Source organism: Balaenoptera acutorostrata, chromosome 12 (genome assembly GCF_949987535.1).
Source record: "Balaenoptera acutorostrata chromosome 12, mBalAcu1.1, whole genome shotgun sequence".
Taxonomy (NCBI): Eukaryota; Metazoa; Chordata; class Mammalia; order Artiodactyla; family Balaenopteridae; genus Balaenoptera; species Balaenoptera acutorostrata.
In genome coordinates this window covers 11533070-11548458 of record NC_080075.1, presented here as the reverse complement: position 1 = coordinate 11548458, position 15389 = coordinate 11533070, and the positions used below count along the sequence as shown (strand labels likewise).

General features: G+C 46.9%; 1 protein-coding gene across 1 annotated transcript in view; it reads right to left on the bottom strand.

Annotated features, from left to right (window-relative positions):
- Nucleotides 1–2419: 2419 nt before the first annotated feature.
- Nucleotides 2420–15389, bottom strand: part of BCL2L11 (BCL2 like 11) — a 155059-nt gene continuing 142089 nt past the window's right edge. Inside the window, exon 4 of the mRNA XM_057557994.1 lies at nucleotides 2420–2877. The gene's annotated coding sequence lies outside the window, so the exon portion shown is untranslated. The remainder of the gene's footprint in view (nucleotides 2878–15389) is intronic.

The following is a 15389-nucleotide window of genomic DNA, read 5'->3' as shown; positions in this document are numbered from 1 at the left end:
TGTTACAAATAGTGGTGAAACTTTGGAAGCGTTCCCATCAACATCAGGAGCAAAGACAAGGCTGTCCATTATCAGTATCCCGGAAGCCTCACTGAGGGCACTAAAGCATGTAAAAGAAATAAGAAAAATAAGAATTGACCAAAAAAGAAACAAAAATGTCCTTATTTGCAGAAAATATAATAATCTACATAGAAAATTCAAAAGAATTTTCAAATAAGCTAGTCAAATGGAAAGAGAATTCAGCAAATATGCTAGATGTAATATCTATACACAACAATTAGTACTATTTTATGCAGTATTTAAACCAATTAGAAAATATAACAGGAAGAAAATCTCATTTATACTAGCAACTAAAGCTGTAAGATATCTCTGCGTGCATTTAACAAAAGACATGCAAGTTGTTTTGGTTTTGATTTGGTTTGGGGAGGCTTTTATTTTTTTATTTTTTGGAGAAAACTTTGAAGTACTGCTAAAGAAAATGAAAAAATATAAAAAAGTGGAGTGATTTATCATGTTCTTGAATGGAAAACTAGACTTTAACAAAGATGTTAATCATCCCCTAATTATTCTCTAAATTCAATACAATTTTGTCCAAAATCACAAAGGGTATTTTTGGTAAAATTCAAAAAGCTGATAACCATCAAGACTAATTATAAAGTTATGATAATGCACATAGTGAAATATTGGTACAGAGATAGCATATAGATCAATAGAAGAATAGCACACTCAGAAACTGACCTATGCATATGGAAATTTGATTTATGACAGAAGGATCATTACAGATTAGTTTTAAAAAAAAGGGACCGGTGAGCTCATTCAATAAATAACCTGGAAGTAATAGTTTATCCCTATAAGAATAAGTTAGTTACTTACATCACAACACATGCAAAACTAAATCCTATGTTTATTAAATACCTAAGTGTAAAAAGCCACTACTTTAAACAACTTAGAAGAAAATATAGAAGACTATCTTTAGGAACTCAGAGTAAGAAATTCTTTTCTCAAACTAGTTACAAGAAGACAAACATTAATGCAAAAAGTAATAGACTATTTAGAATAAACAGAACTACATTAATTTTTTAAAAACATTGTTTATAAAAAAGGTTAAATGTCAAGTCAGATACAGATGCTTGCAATGTAGTCATGTAACTGACAAAGGGTCAGAATCCAGAACACCTACAAATCACTGAGGAAAAAAAATGGCTCAATAAAAATAATGGGCAAAGATGAGGACAAGTCTTGGATGAGGCAATCCAAATGTCAAACGAATATTTGATCAGATGGTCAACATCATTAGTAAACAGACAAATGCAAACTCAAACAACAAAGAGATACCATCTCTGTGTTCGGGTTCTCCAGAAACAGAGCCAATAGCATGTGCATATGTATGGAAAGAGGTTTATTTTAAGGGGTTGGCTCATATGATTATGGAGGCTGGCAAGTCCAAAATCTGTGGGGTGGACCAGCAGGCTGGAGACCCAGGGAGAAGCTGATGCTGCAGTTCAAGTCTGAAGAGCTGACGTTGCAGGTGAAGTCTGAAGAGCAGATTGCTGGAGAATTCCTTCTTGCTTGGGGAAGTCAGCCTTTTGGTCTATTCAGGCCTTCAGTTGATTGCATGAAGCTCATCCACATTATGGAAGGCAATCTGCTTTACTCAAAGTCCACCATTTAAAATATAAACATTGAGAAACACCCACCCAGAAACATCCAGAATAGGCTCAACCAAACTGACACATAAAATGAACCATCACAACCTCTTATGCATCAGATTGGCCAAAGTGTTTGTGTGCCAGTACCAAGTGTTGGCATGAACAAGGAACACTGGGAATTTATTCTGTGCTGATGATGTAGAGAGGGGCCATCTCTTTGGAGGGTGGGAATCCACACTGGGAAATTCACACACATGCATAAATATCCACAGCAGCCTTGTCTTTGGCTCCAGTGAAAAGCTGAAATGGAACTGGAAATAGATAAATTCAAAGTGATACTTTCATACAATAGAATATTATACAGCAGTTAAAATAAACAAGTGAAAGCAACTCATACCTTCATGGCTAAACCTAAAGACAATGGTGAATGACAAAACCTAGTTTCACAAGGATATATACCGTAGGGTAGATTTCCATAAAATTTTAAAACATGCAAAACAATACTATGCAATATTTATGGACAAACACCATAGGGAAATCTAAAAACCATGCTTGAGATTAATATACACTAAATTCATGGTCGTGCTGTCTCTGAGGAAGAGGGATGGGCAATGGGATCAAGGAGTCCATCAGCTGTGTCTATAATATTTACCTACTAATTTTTTTTTAAGGCTTGAAACAAATGTGGCAAAATATTGACTTAATGAAGCCATGGGGATGCACGGATATTTGTTATATTCTTCTCTCCACTTGTTCATGTATTTGAAATATTTCCCCAGGAGAAGTGTACAGAGGGTTCTGTGTGTCTGGTGAGATGTTCCAGTAAAGATAAGTGTACAGGAGTGGAAGATATTGGAAAAGTGCCCCAAATGCCAGGCTGTGACCCTGGGGTGTTCCTGCATGCTGGTGGCAATCCTTACAGACCAGCAGCATTGCAGAAGCCCAAGGAGGAGCAAAACACAGAGGTGACAGGTGCAATAACCCCCCTGTGGTACATTGAGTCTGGGCACGAAGCACGGTGGAAACCCAGAGGCTGGTGACCCTACAAAGATAAGAGTGCAAAGGAAGGGGTGGGGGTCTCTCCAGCTCGACACAGCCAGTGCAGAGGACCACGCACAAGGCCTTGGGGGCTGCAGAAATTAGCTACTATACAGCATGGTGGTGCTTTTCTCCAGAGAGGGGCTGGTCCATATCCGCTCCAGTGGGTTCAAGTTCCCCTCCAAGAGACCTATTGACAGGAAAAGAATTGAGTCACTCATGTGGGTTGACCCTTAGGACCTCAGCACTGAACCCTTAGGTTTTCAACATGTTTCTTAAATGGGGCCGAGAAATGAGAAAAGGACCCTGGGGGTAGCAGGAAGTAAGACTAAGATTTTCCACTGGGGCCACAGGTCCCTGGGACTATTCTTAGGACCTGAGGGCTCTGGCAGCGGGCACCGCAGGGGTTTCACGCAGGTGAGTCACTGGGAAGGAACAAAATCAGTGCTATGCTCATCTCCACCTCTGCGTGTGGAGGAGGAGATATTTTAGAGTATTCAGAGGCGTCTTCTTTAAGGATGTTGTTTCCCCTTAGTCGTGATAGGAAGCCATCCAGAGCCAGCTGTTTCTCCATCGGGGCTGGGATGGGCTGGGAAAACATCTGTTGACTCAAAGTGAGTTTAAGGCTCTCAGGCAGCAACTTGTTAACATTTTTCATTGTAAGGCACACGAGGGCAGTGCATTTTGTCTGTTTTGGGAGCAGAGGGTCTCCTGGATAAAGGTGGAGCCGCATTCAGATCAGACCTGGGAAGGAGGGAAGGATGGACCGCACAGGGAACGGGCACCTTCAGTTGAGCCCAGACGCTTGGCCCTAGTCGTCCCCCATCATGGCCTCGCTGTTATCGATTAAAAGGTGGACATCAAATAAACCCCAGAGAGACAGCCCAACCAGTGTCTCGACCACACGCTCTGCATTCTGCCCTTGCCACTATCAGTGTCCGTTCTGGGACATTTCTCCAGTGCCATGAACCCAGACGTGTGACTCAGCAGAAATCACAGGAATATTTGGAGGGTAAAGTAGATGATCTTAATGAATTGCTTTGAGTCTGGAAACAAAGAAGCTGGCTGGTAATAAAGGAGAATGGAGCCTTTCTAGGTCCTTCCCAGCAAATGCGGAGATCCAGAGAAGGAAGAGAAAGCCAGCTAATGTGACATAAGTTAAGTATTAAAGGACCAGAGGGATGTGATGCTGGGCTTCAGTGGATGTGTGTGAGGGCAGCAAAGACACACCAGGTACATGTTTGGAGAAGTCACCCGATGGCCTTCGGGAATGCACCGGCCTGAAACCCAGATTGGAATTCCGGAAGCTTCCCCTGAGCCGGGAGTTCTGGGGCCTCCGACTAAAATGGGAGTGGAGGGGATGGGGGACAAGGTCTCTCTGCCCACCAACACGACCCTTTCTTCTTGGTCCTCGCCTCGGAGGCTGCCCACCCCCTGGGAAGCTGGCACTTTCCATATTAGTACATCATGACCTTCGTGTGTCATTTAGTTCACTCTGTAGGTTGAATTTTATTTTACAGATAAGATTTCAAGCATATTGTAATCAAAAGACTATGGTAACAACCACGCCCGGTCTGTATGTAATGCCCCCCTGGACCAGGCCCTGGGCTGGGCTCCTGCATGTGTTATCTCATGGAATGGCCTCTTGCCTGAGTATTATAATCACCATTTTTACAGATAAGTAAACTGAGGCTCAGAGAGGTAACTTTAAAATTCAAGTCACACAGCAAAGCAAGTGCAAACAGCAAGTATAAAGCCAAATTTCAGTCCCAAATCATTCTTTTCACGTCTCTGCATAGCAGTACAAGTGAATACCCACTTTAAGATGAGAATACCAAAATTAAATATTAAATATTCTCATAGAATCCTACATTTGCATAAACACAGAAATTTTGTTGTAGAAACGCCCATTTATATGTCTTGAAAGTGACTGGTTGGAAAATAAGCAAAAACAGAAGCGAGCAGAGAGGCTGAGAGGGTGCTATTTCGGCTCTGATGAGAGTTTTAAGGGAACAGGGACCAGAAAGCCACGCTCTGTCTCCAGCTGTCTCCCCACTGCTTGGGTAAAGCTGAGCTGTGAAGCCTGAGTCTCCCTGTGTGGTTTTTTCTGACGCCAAGTACATTGTTCCAACACCAGTCCTCCAACTCTCCAAAGCCAGCTGGATGTCCTGCAATTCAATCCAATTCTGACGCTAACTATTCAGAGTTAGAGCAGAGCCCACAGGTTAGGGGCTCAGTCCCCCAGGATTGCCCCCACTTCAGATGCCAGCTGCAAATGAAGAGCCCAGGCTAACCACACTTCTGCCTGGCCAACTACAAGCTCAGGGGTTCCCACACCCCCCCCCCAAGTTCAATTTGCTAGAACGACTCAAAGAACTAAGGATAGTGCTCTACTAACAACTACCGATTTGTCATAAAGGATACAACTCAGGAACAACTAAAGGGAAGAGATGTGTAGGGCAAGGCATGGAGGAAGGGGCAGAGCTTTGATGCCCTCTCTGGGTGTACCACCCTCCCAGCACCCCCATGTGTTCACCAACCTAGAAGCTCCTAAATCCCATTGCTGAGGGATGTTTATAGAGGTTCCACTACATAGATATGGTTGATTAAACCATTGGCCAATTGGTGATTGAACTCAATCTCCACCCTTCTCCCCTCCCAGGAGGTCAAGGGTGGGACTGAAAGTTCTAACTCTCTAATCCTGTGGTTGGTTTTTCTGGCTGACTAGTCCCATCCTGAAGCTAACTAGGGCCTCCCCATGGGTCATCTCATGAGCATACAAAGGACAGTAAATTCTGAGCATTTTAAGCACTCTATGCCAGGAACTGGAGACAGAGACCAAGTATTTATTTTTATTACACCCCTCCCTCTCTAAAACCAGTTCCCGTTCACCAAGGCACAGCATCCCAGGCTCACCAATTCCTAGAATCTTAGGGTAACTTTTAGCTTAACTATCATAGGTAGACCCGACAGCCTTGCAAGTATTCTTCATGTAGCCTGGAACTATTTCACATTTTGATTTTGCTTATTAATTTGGCCATCTTTTCTGTAGTTGACCCAAGGTTTCTTCCACTGTGGTCAGAGAATCCACAATCTGCTTTCTATTTGGGAAACTTATTTATGATTTTCTTTGTATTCCAGTGTGGTCATGTGTTCTCTGATTTTTAAAGATGTACATACACACATTCATTCATTCATTCACCCATTCCTTTACTTATTTTTATTTTTTATATAATTTTAAAGGTTACACTCCATTTACAGTTATTTCAAAATATTGGCTATATTCCCCATGTCATACAATATATCCTTGAGGCTATCTTACACCCAGTAGTTTGTACCTCCTACACCCCCACCCCTATATTGCCCCTCCCCCATCACTGGTAACCACTAGTTTGTTCTCTATATCTGTGAATGTGCTTCTTTTTTGTTATTAATATATTCACTAGTTTGTTGTACTTTTTAGATTTAACATATAAGTGACATCATACAGTATTTGTCTTTCTCTGTCTGACTTATTTCACTCAGTATAATACCCCCCCATGTCTATCCATGTTCCTGCAAATGGCATTATTTCATTCTTTTTACGACTGAGTAATATTCCTATATATATATATGTATATATAACATCTTTATCCATTCATCTGTTGATGGACACTTAGGTTGCTTCCATATCTTGGCTATTGTAAAAAAATGCTGCTATGAACATTAGGATGCATGTTTCTTTTCAAATTTCACTCATTCATTCATAGTGCTCTTCAAAACCTCTGGATTTTCACAAAACCTAGGCACGCTGGTTCTCATGTTGTCTGAGGGTTATTCAACTCATCGTTCTTCAGCATTTTGAGATGTGAAAAGCTGCTCACCTCCAGCCCTAGCCTCCTGTACTTACTTTCTCTGTCACTAGACTGTCGCTGTGAAGGCAGGGACACTGCTGAATCCCTGGTCTGATACTCATGAAGGTGCTAACAGAGGCTGCCTGTCTCCTGCCCTTTCTCTGTTTTTGGCCGATGGGACTGAAAGAGAGCAGAAAGATGTGGAAGAAATGCACAAGATTACAACTGTAAGGTTATTTTAAAATAACAATGATGAGAAAACCTATTTATTTTAGAGCTGGAGAGAACTAATTTGAATCCTGGTTTTATCCCTTCGTACTGAGAAACTTTGAGATTGTTCCTTAGCCTCTTGGAGCCTTCCTCGTTGTTTAATGGGAAAAATAATGCCTGTGTCATGTGGTTCCTGGGACCTGTGACAAGACATAGAGTGCACCCACACATGCCGTACAAGGCAGCTGACCACGGGCTGCCTATGACTGGGGTCCTGATGGTGGTGCTTGGTGCGTATCTGCCATCACTGCCGCTCTCATTCTGCTTCCTCACTGGGTCCCATCAGACTCGCCTGTTTTCAGAAAACTGACAAGAGACTGACCAAAACTATAGCACCTTGAGGCTGATGTGAGCAAACACAGATCAGCATCAAAGACACGATTTCTTGTCTTATAAAATGAGGAATACTTTAAAGCTTACTAACAGTAACAGCTACTATATATTGGGTGCTCACTATGAGCCAGGCATGATTCTTAGTGCTTTCCATGTATTAACTCCTTTAATCCTCCCAATGGCCCCATGAGATAGGTGCTCTGACTATCCCCTTTTTATGGACAAGGAAACAGAGGCATTGAAAATCACTAACTCACCCAAATCACTCAACTAGCGAACAAATCGACCCACGGTGAGATTCCATTTGTAGGAAGTTTAAGAACAGGCAAAACTAATCTATGCTGATAGAGATCAGAATAGCAATTACCTGGGCAGGGGGTGGTAGTGGTGAATATATAAATGTACACACACACACACTCACACACACACATATCTTTCAGTGAAATGTACACATTTTGTAAAAGAAAGAAACAAGAAAATAAATACATCATTTGAACAGAAAACAAAACAAAACAAAACATGTGATTGCCCAAACACCACTGCCTGAGGTTCTGATCTAATTGAGGTGAGCAGCAGTCTGATTTAGAAGTTTACTCATTGATGCTATCACATTGCTGCAGGGTTGAAAATGTTGCTCGCTGAAGCCTCACCAGAAAGGCTAAGAGGAAGCAGGGTGGCTCTGTGTTGGGATTATGCCATGTGCTTGGTGCAACCATGAGGCCCCATTGGCCTTTTGTTTCTCTACTCTAACCTTTAATTGCTCTGGAAATCCCTCTCTGAATTCTGCAGATGTTAGCTCTTCACCCATGACATCTGCAAGTTTCCCATTTTTACCAGAATCACCCTCTCTGAATTCCTCATCCCTTTTCATTCATCACCAAGCTAAGGACCTATATTAGTTGTCTTTAACTGTGTAGCAAATCACCCCCAAACTTGGCAACTTAAAACAACAAACATTTGTCATCTCACACTATCTGTGGGTCAGGAACGTGGACACAGCTTAGCTGGGTGCCCGTAGCTCAAGATCTCTCATGACGTTGCAGTCAAGCTGTTGGCTGGGGTCTCATCCGAAGGCTTGATGTGGGCGTGGGAGTGTTTCCAAGCTCACTCATGTGGTTGTTGCTGTGCGTCCATCCCTCACCACCTGCGTCTCTCCATAGGCAGCCTCAGGACATTGTGACTGGCTTCCTCTAGGTTGTGTGATCCCAGAGAGGGTGAGAGAGCACCCAAGATGGAAGCCACAGTCCTTTCATAACCTGATATCAGAAGTGACAGCCCATCACTTCTGCCCTATTCTGCTCGCTAGAAGCAAGTCACTTAGGGGACTTCTCTGGTGGCACAGTGGTTAAGACTCCACGCTCCCAATGCAGGGGGCCCGGGTTCGATCCCTGGTCGGGGAACTAAGATCCCACATGCATGCCGCAACTAAGAGTTCGCATGCCACAACTAAGGAGCCCACGTGCCACAACTAAGAAGCTGGCAAGCTGCAACTAAGACCCGGCACAACCAAATAAATAAATAAATAAACAAATAAATATAGAAGCAAGTCACTTAGTCTACCCCACACTCAGAGGTGTAGATACAGGGGGGTTGGATCACTGAGGGCCATCTTAGAGGTTGCCAACTTCAGGACTGCTAATTGTTTCTCTGTAAACAAAAGGGGAAGAAAGAGAAAGACCCAATATTGTACACTTCTTCTCCCTTCTGAGTCCAGATGGTGGGCCCAGTGTCTATTTCTATGCTTTAAAAGCCCACTCCCATTTCACTGGGCGGTTTTCAAACGGTCACATGAAGAGAGGGATTACTTTCAAGGAAACTTCAGTCCCTCCTTCGGTTGATACCGCCTTTGGCTGGGTCTCTCCACAGAGCCGTTCTGGGGTGGAGGGAACACTCTCTCCCAGGGGCTTCTGTGTGAACCCGTGGGCTTAAAAGTGGACATGGAAGGGCTTCATGAAAAACATCATTTGAGCACCTACTGGATGCCAGGCTCCATGAGAAGCCAGTGCGATGGGTGAGAGAGACGCAGAGGGTCAACTTGTCAGAACCTCCCTCCCCCAAGTGCTATTATGGGGTGAGGGATATGGGGGGAGTTACTCGACCTTCAGGAGCCTCAATTTCCAAAGCTTCTTAACTGAGAGATTATGTCTGTGGCGCCCTCAGAGGCACACTGGAGTCGGGTGCTCCAACTAGGTCTCTGTGAAGCGTCGATACGCACAACGCGGCCGCAGAGATTACCCTGCAGAACCGTGTCTCGCCTGGGCCAGCCTGAGACTGGGCTCAGTGGAGCTTGCTGATGGTTTGAGCAAACCTGTATCCCGACGCCACAGGAGGCTCTCAGAGGAGCCGCTTCAGGGAGTGATGGCCCTGGGTCCACGTTCAGGTACGGATGGGAGCTGGGTCAGGGTGAGCCATGTGTGGGTTCAGAGCCTGGTGGCTCTCTTGGCCGGTTCTCCCAAGATCTAGGAAAAGGGAGTAGTCCAGATAGAGGGGCCGGTTTTCAATCCTCATCATTTCCTTATGCTTTCTTGCTTGATTCTTGCCTCCTGTAACCCTTCTCAGGGATGTCACCCGGCCACTTCCTCCTGGCTAGAGAAATCTTTAAGAAGTTGCGAATTCTAGGTGGGTCCAGAGTTAGGCTCTGCCATGGGAAGCCTCTTCGGTTTTCCACCCTCCAGCCCCATCCCCACATCCTGCACCTCAGACTTCACATTTGGGTCTTGTTTACCAAGTGATAGAATCCCACGGTGGGTGTCAACCTCAGCCTCATCTGAGGGGCCATCAACTTGCCCATCTGGAACAGGAGGCTGCTAAGTCCCGAGAAGCTGGGGATCCCAAGCCAGTGCTGAGTGGGTGCAAGGGCGTGTCATCCTGAAGGTCAATGCCATGTGGGAAAAGGGTGGGGCTCTGTGCCCCCGCCCCCTTCCCAGCCCCAATACTATCTTGGGTAATTCCTTTAGCTTCTTTTCGATGTTTTTGCAATTTATAAATCAGAAAAATATTGAGAATCTGATCAAATAATAAACATGGAAGAACTCAGAAAACGGTGTAATTCAACAACAATAAACGTGGAGCATCTGCTAAGTGTCAGACTATGTCCTGAGCATGAAGCCAAGACAGAGCTCACAGCCTTGTGGAGAGACAGAGAAAAAACAAACACATGCACGCAGAGCGCCCTGCAGAATAACAAGGCATGATGGAGGAGACAGAAGGAGGGGGCATAGCAAGAGGTTCAGGAAGGAAGCCCACTCAGACCTGGATGAGATGAGCACTGAGCCATGCGCTTTCCTATGAGAAGAACATTCCAGAAGGAGGAACAGCCAGGTTCCCCAGATGGAAGGTGTGTGTGCCGGTGACTACGGTCTACATGGGAGCTCTGCCCCCAGGACCGTGATCCATCCATGAAACAACAGAGTATCTGGGGCACTGCGGATACTTGCAGCAGCCGTGGCAACATGTAAAGTGTCTTCGGCTGATTTGTTGAACATAAGGTCTAGAAATCAGTCAGCAAGAAGGTGATACAGTGTTCCCTGTGCAATACAGTAGGGGAAATCTGCTCAGTATTCTATAATAACCTAAATGGGAAAAGAATTTGAAAAAGAATAGATACATGTATATGTATAACTGGATCACTTTGCTGCACACCTGAAACTAACACAACGTTGTTAATCAACTATACTCCAATATTAAAAAAAAAAAAAAAAAAAGAGGATGCAGGTCAACAGGATAAATTCAAAGCCCGAACTCCCTTCACAGCCCAGCCCAGCTCCAATCCCCCCTATCTCCCACCACACATCTTCCCAGCCCGCACGTCCCAGCAGCAAACTTCTCACTAGTCTGCAACTTGCCTCCAGCCTCGGTCCTTCTGGCTAAAATCTCCAGCCCCACCACTGTGCCTGACTTTTAAGAACCACCTCAAATTTCATCACTTCCTGAAGACTCCCATCCTCCCTGGGGTCACCCAAGCAACTGGTCACTCCTCCCAGGCCTTATCCTTTTTTTTTTAAGATTTTTTTTTTGATGCGGACCATTTTTAAAGTCTTTATTGAATTTGTTACCATATTGCTTCTGTCGTTTGCGTATTGGTTTTTTGGCCACGAGGCATATGGGATCTTAGCTCCCTGACCAGGGCTGGAACCCGCACCCCCTGCATTGGAAGGCGAAGCCTTAACCACTGGGCCACTAGGGAAGTCCCCATCCAGGCCTTCTCTTGCACTTAGACATTCCTCCAATGTGATTCTATTGCCCAGGGCCGCTGGGAGGTACCCGAGGACCTGCCGCCATCCGTAGTGTGACAGTGTTAGTGAGAACGGAGGCAAACAGGCAGGGGACCACATTAGAGATGGAGTAGAGGTGCGTCCCCCGCGATGTGGAATCACTGGAGGGTCACCATCAGTTCATAATTACTCCAAAATACTCCTAGTCAATTTCCATTTTAATTTTATCTTTATTAGTAGTAATTGTGATGTCATTGCAGAGAAAAAGTGATGCCCTGTTGGACAGTGTACAGAGCTGGCTTCATACACACTTGGACAGGCCTGCTGTGTTTCTGGGAGTTACACACCACGGCCTTTCCTTCTGGGAAGCTGCAAGGGATGCGTTGCCTCCTGGCGGGATCCAATGGCCGTATGCTGGAGGGTAGAGATGGGGCACGTTTTACCCCACCCTCCTCTCACTTAGCACAGAGCCTGGCAGCGTGGAGGGTCAGTGATTATTGAGATCAAACACCTGCCCAGCACCCAGCCTCCTGCCTTCTGCCTTGGAACCGGCATCTCAGCTTCCTCAGGAGTGATGAAAAAGGAAGCCAACCCTGACCTGTAGAAATAGTCTATTTCCTTAATTCCAAGGCACACAATTGTTCAGATTTTAATTATTCTGGATTCAGGATATGTCTTACAATTAGTTGGTACGTTACATGGGTGTTTCTTTTATTTTTTTCTCCCTCCCACAAAAAAAAAGCTGTTCTGAAAACAATGCCATGTCTTACAATGGATGGCATCTTAGAATCAAAGAAAATAGGAGTTAAAATCATGGGGTGGCAGCTGAAGGTCCAACTCATGTCGGACTCCCAGGAGCCACTGTGAAAATCATGTTCTGCTGTAAATGTCTGTTGGTGTGAGCTCAGGGCCACCGGATTCCTAGAGCCCTGGGGTTCCCTGGCCATCCCAGGATCACGGGGCAGACAAAGAAGAGTGTAGCATGGGTCCTGCCCACATGTGGTCAGCCGTGCCAGTCTGGCCACTGGCTTTTGTACTTTTCATTCCGGAATTCGTAGAGAAGGCTGCCAGCGACGAGAGGTAACCTCGGGACACACAGGCCTGTGTCAGGCCTTAGAATTCCGGAAGCCAGTGGCCAGAGTTGCATGGAGCCTGACAGGACACATATGGGAATACAATTACAGTGAAGCCAGCGTGGCTGGAGCGGGGAATAGGGCCCTGTTGCATGAGGGCCCAGTGTGGTGAGCAGGCCCAGGTCTGGTGCTGGTCTTGCAGAAGCACCCCTCCTGGAACCCATTCCTCGCCACGCACTCCCTCAAGAGCCTCCTTGAACAAACATGCCCCACGGTCTCAAAAAGCTTAGAAGTGCTACGGCAACTGTCAGGCTCTTGGAGAGCCATACACATTAAAGGCACTGAGAAGTCCTGCAGAAACATGATGAATGTTTGTTGAATGTTCTCCAAACATCTTTGATCACAGAACCCTTCGATTCAGGTTGCATCTTATAAAATCTGAAGATAGGAATTTTCTGCAGAACCACTACTGGGCAACAGTCCTGTCTGAGCAGAACGTTTGAGAGCTGAGAACCACTTTTGTCACTCTCCAGCTGATCATGGAAAGGAGAAAGCAGAGTGGAGAGGTGAAGGGCAAGACCACAGAAGAGACCCTTTCTGGGAGCCCAGGGCATGGCCCCACTTGCACGCCGGCCTCCTCCGGGAAGTTGGCTTTGGCTGTCACGGGTGTCCCCGGGGCGGTGCGCTGCCAGCCCTGGTCTGACAGGTATGCAAGCCAGGTGGGTGTGCTCAGCATGGCCTTGGCACACGGGCTGAGTTGCTTTTGGAAGGATCTTTTCTCGAACAGGAACTCACACACAAACAAACAGCAGCAAAATACAAGGCCACACTCACCCACAAAGGTTGTTCTCTGGTTCCTCCTGCAAACCCAGGACAGACCTTGTAGAAACAAGCACTGCAGGGCATGGGGTACGGAGCCAGACCAAGAGGACTGTTGCTCTCTGAATTAGGGACACACAGATGCTGCTTGCCATTCTCTGGAGATCTGTAAGGAAAAATGGTGGCTAATACTGGTTGATAAGCAAGGCCCGAGTTTCCTAGTTTCTCCCTAAGCCCTTGGTGACCACCTCCTGGGTGCAGGACAAACAGAACTCCAAAGTACTTTAGGCTGCAGGTGGATCTCTGGTGCCCAGCAAACTCTAGTGGGGAAAAGGATGCAGCCCTGGAGAGGTAGCAATAGCCAGTATAAAATCGCTGGTGTCAAACCCTCCTCGAGACAGCAGGGATCCGGGAAGAGGAGGCAGGTCTTTCCAGAAGACTCACTGGAAACATTGAGACTTGTGCTAAGTTTTGAAGGGTTGGTCTGGGGAGGAGGGAGTCACATGCAGCGGGCACAGCCAAAGCAAAGGCAGGGAAGCAGAACGGTCAGGATTTGCTCTTCGAGTGACGAGCTGGCGCCTGGGGTCCTGGGACACCAGCTGGGAGGTGGGGCGCAGGTACCTCCCACCTGGTGGATTTGTTCGTAGAGATATCTCTTGGGTACCAGATGCCATGCAGGGAAGGGTCTCTTGGCTTCCAGCAGTCGGCAGTCAGGAGGGGGCCACTGAGTGCTGGCTTGGGGTTGAGGACCTCTGGGGCGAGGAGATGGATGCAGGCCAAGGGTTTGGTGTGGCAGGCTTTTTTAGCGGACAGGCGTGGTCGTAGAAGGGGAGCCCCTGAGCTGGGAGAGCTAGAGTGGCGAACAGTGAAGTGTCAGGCCGGGGTGATTGGGCCAGAAGCCCCAGGAGAAGTGGGGGAGGGAGGGGCACACCCCTGCCCCCTGGTGCCAGGGTTGTGGTTATGACTGAGGCCAAGTGCAGCAGGGGGGGCCGGCTGTGGCCCCCACCCAGGATTCCACTGCAGATGTGTTTCTCTTTCTTTTTTTTTTTTTATAAATTTATTTTATTTATTTATTTTTGGCTGTGTTGGGTCTTCGTTGCTGCGCGTGGACTTTCTCTAGCTGCGGCGAGCAGGGGCTGCCCTTTGCTGCTGTGTGCGGGCTTCTCTTGCTGCAGAGCAGGGGCTCTAGGTGCGTGGGCTCAGTAGTTGTGGCACGTGGGCTCAGTAGTTGTGGCACGTGGGCTCAGTAGCTGTGGCACGCGGGCTCAGTAGTTGTGGCACATGGGCTTAGTTGCTCCGCGACACGTGGGATCTTCACAGACCAGGGCTCGAACCCGTGTCCCCTGCATTGGCAGGTGGATTCTCAACCACTGCACCACCAGGGAAGCCCCAGATGTGTTTTTCTGACCTGCACAGTGATCATTAAATCTAGGAAAGCTTTATATCGATGTCTCGATTTCTGGCTTCTCCTGAACAGTTGAAAGGCCTGGCCTTCGTGGGCCTGCACCTGGAGTGCTGGCCAGAGCTGGTCATGTGGCACTTGGGACTCGGGGACTGGGCCCTTCAGCCCCCACGTCCCCACTCTACTGACTGCCTCGTGCTCGGCTGGCTTCTCTCCTGTCCCTTTACAGCCCTGCTTGGCCCCTGACACGTAGGTTCACAGCCTGGACGCAGGTCAGGGCACAAGGGGCGGCTATTGACAGCAAGGAGCTGGGGGTGAGATCCAGCTCACATCCGGGTCCCCAATCCTCGGCATGTCCATCCCAGGGAAGGGGCTCCTTTTGCTATTCACACAAAGATGTAGAGATTAGAGCTGGCCCTGCCCCCAAAGTCTCCCATTCATTGTTCCTCTGAGTTCCCATTGGCCACAGTGGACCACGTAGCCCATAAGAAGGAGAACAAGGCGGGGGGAGGGGGCTGGGACTGACAGGGTGCTGCATTCTCAGACACAACTGTCTGGACATCTTTAAAAACGTGGAGAGATCGGAATGCCAATACTCAGTAACTCTCAGCTTTGGGAAGCAGTCGGTAAGCATCTAACCGAGCCATTTAAAGCTCAGAGGGGGGCTTCCCTGGTGGCGCAGTGGTTGAGAATCTGCCTGCTAATGCAGGGGACACGGGTTCGAGCCCTGGTCTGGGAAGATCCCACATGCCGCGGAG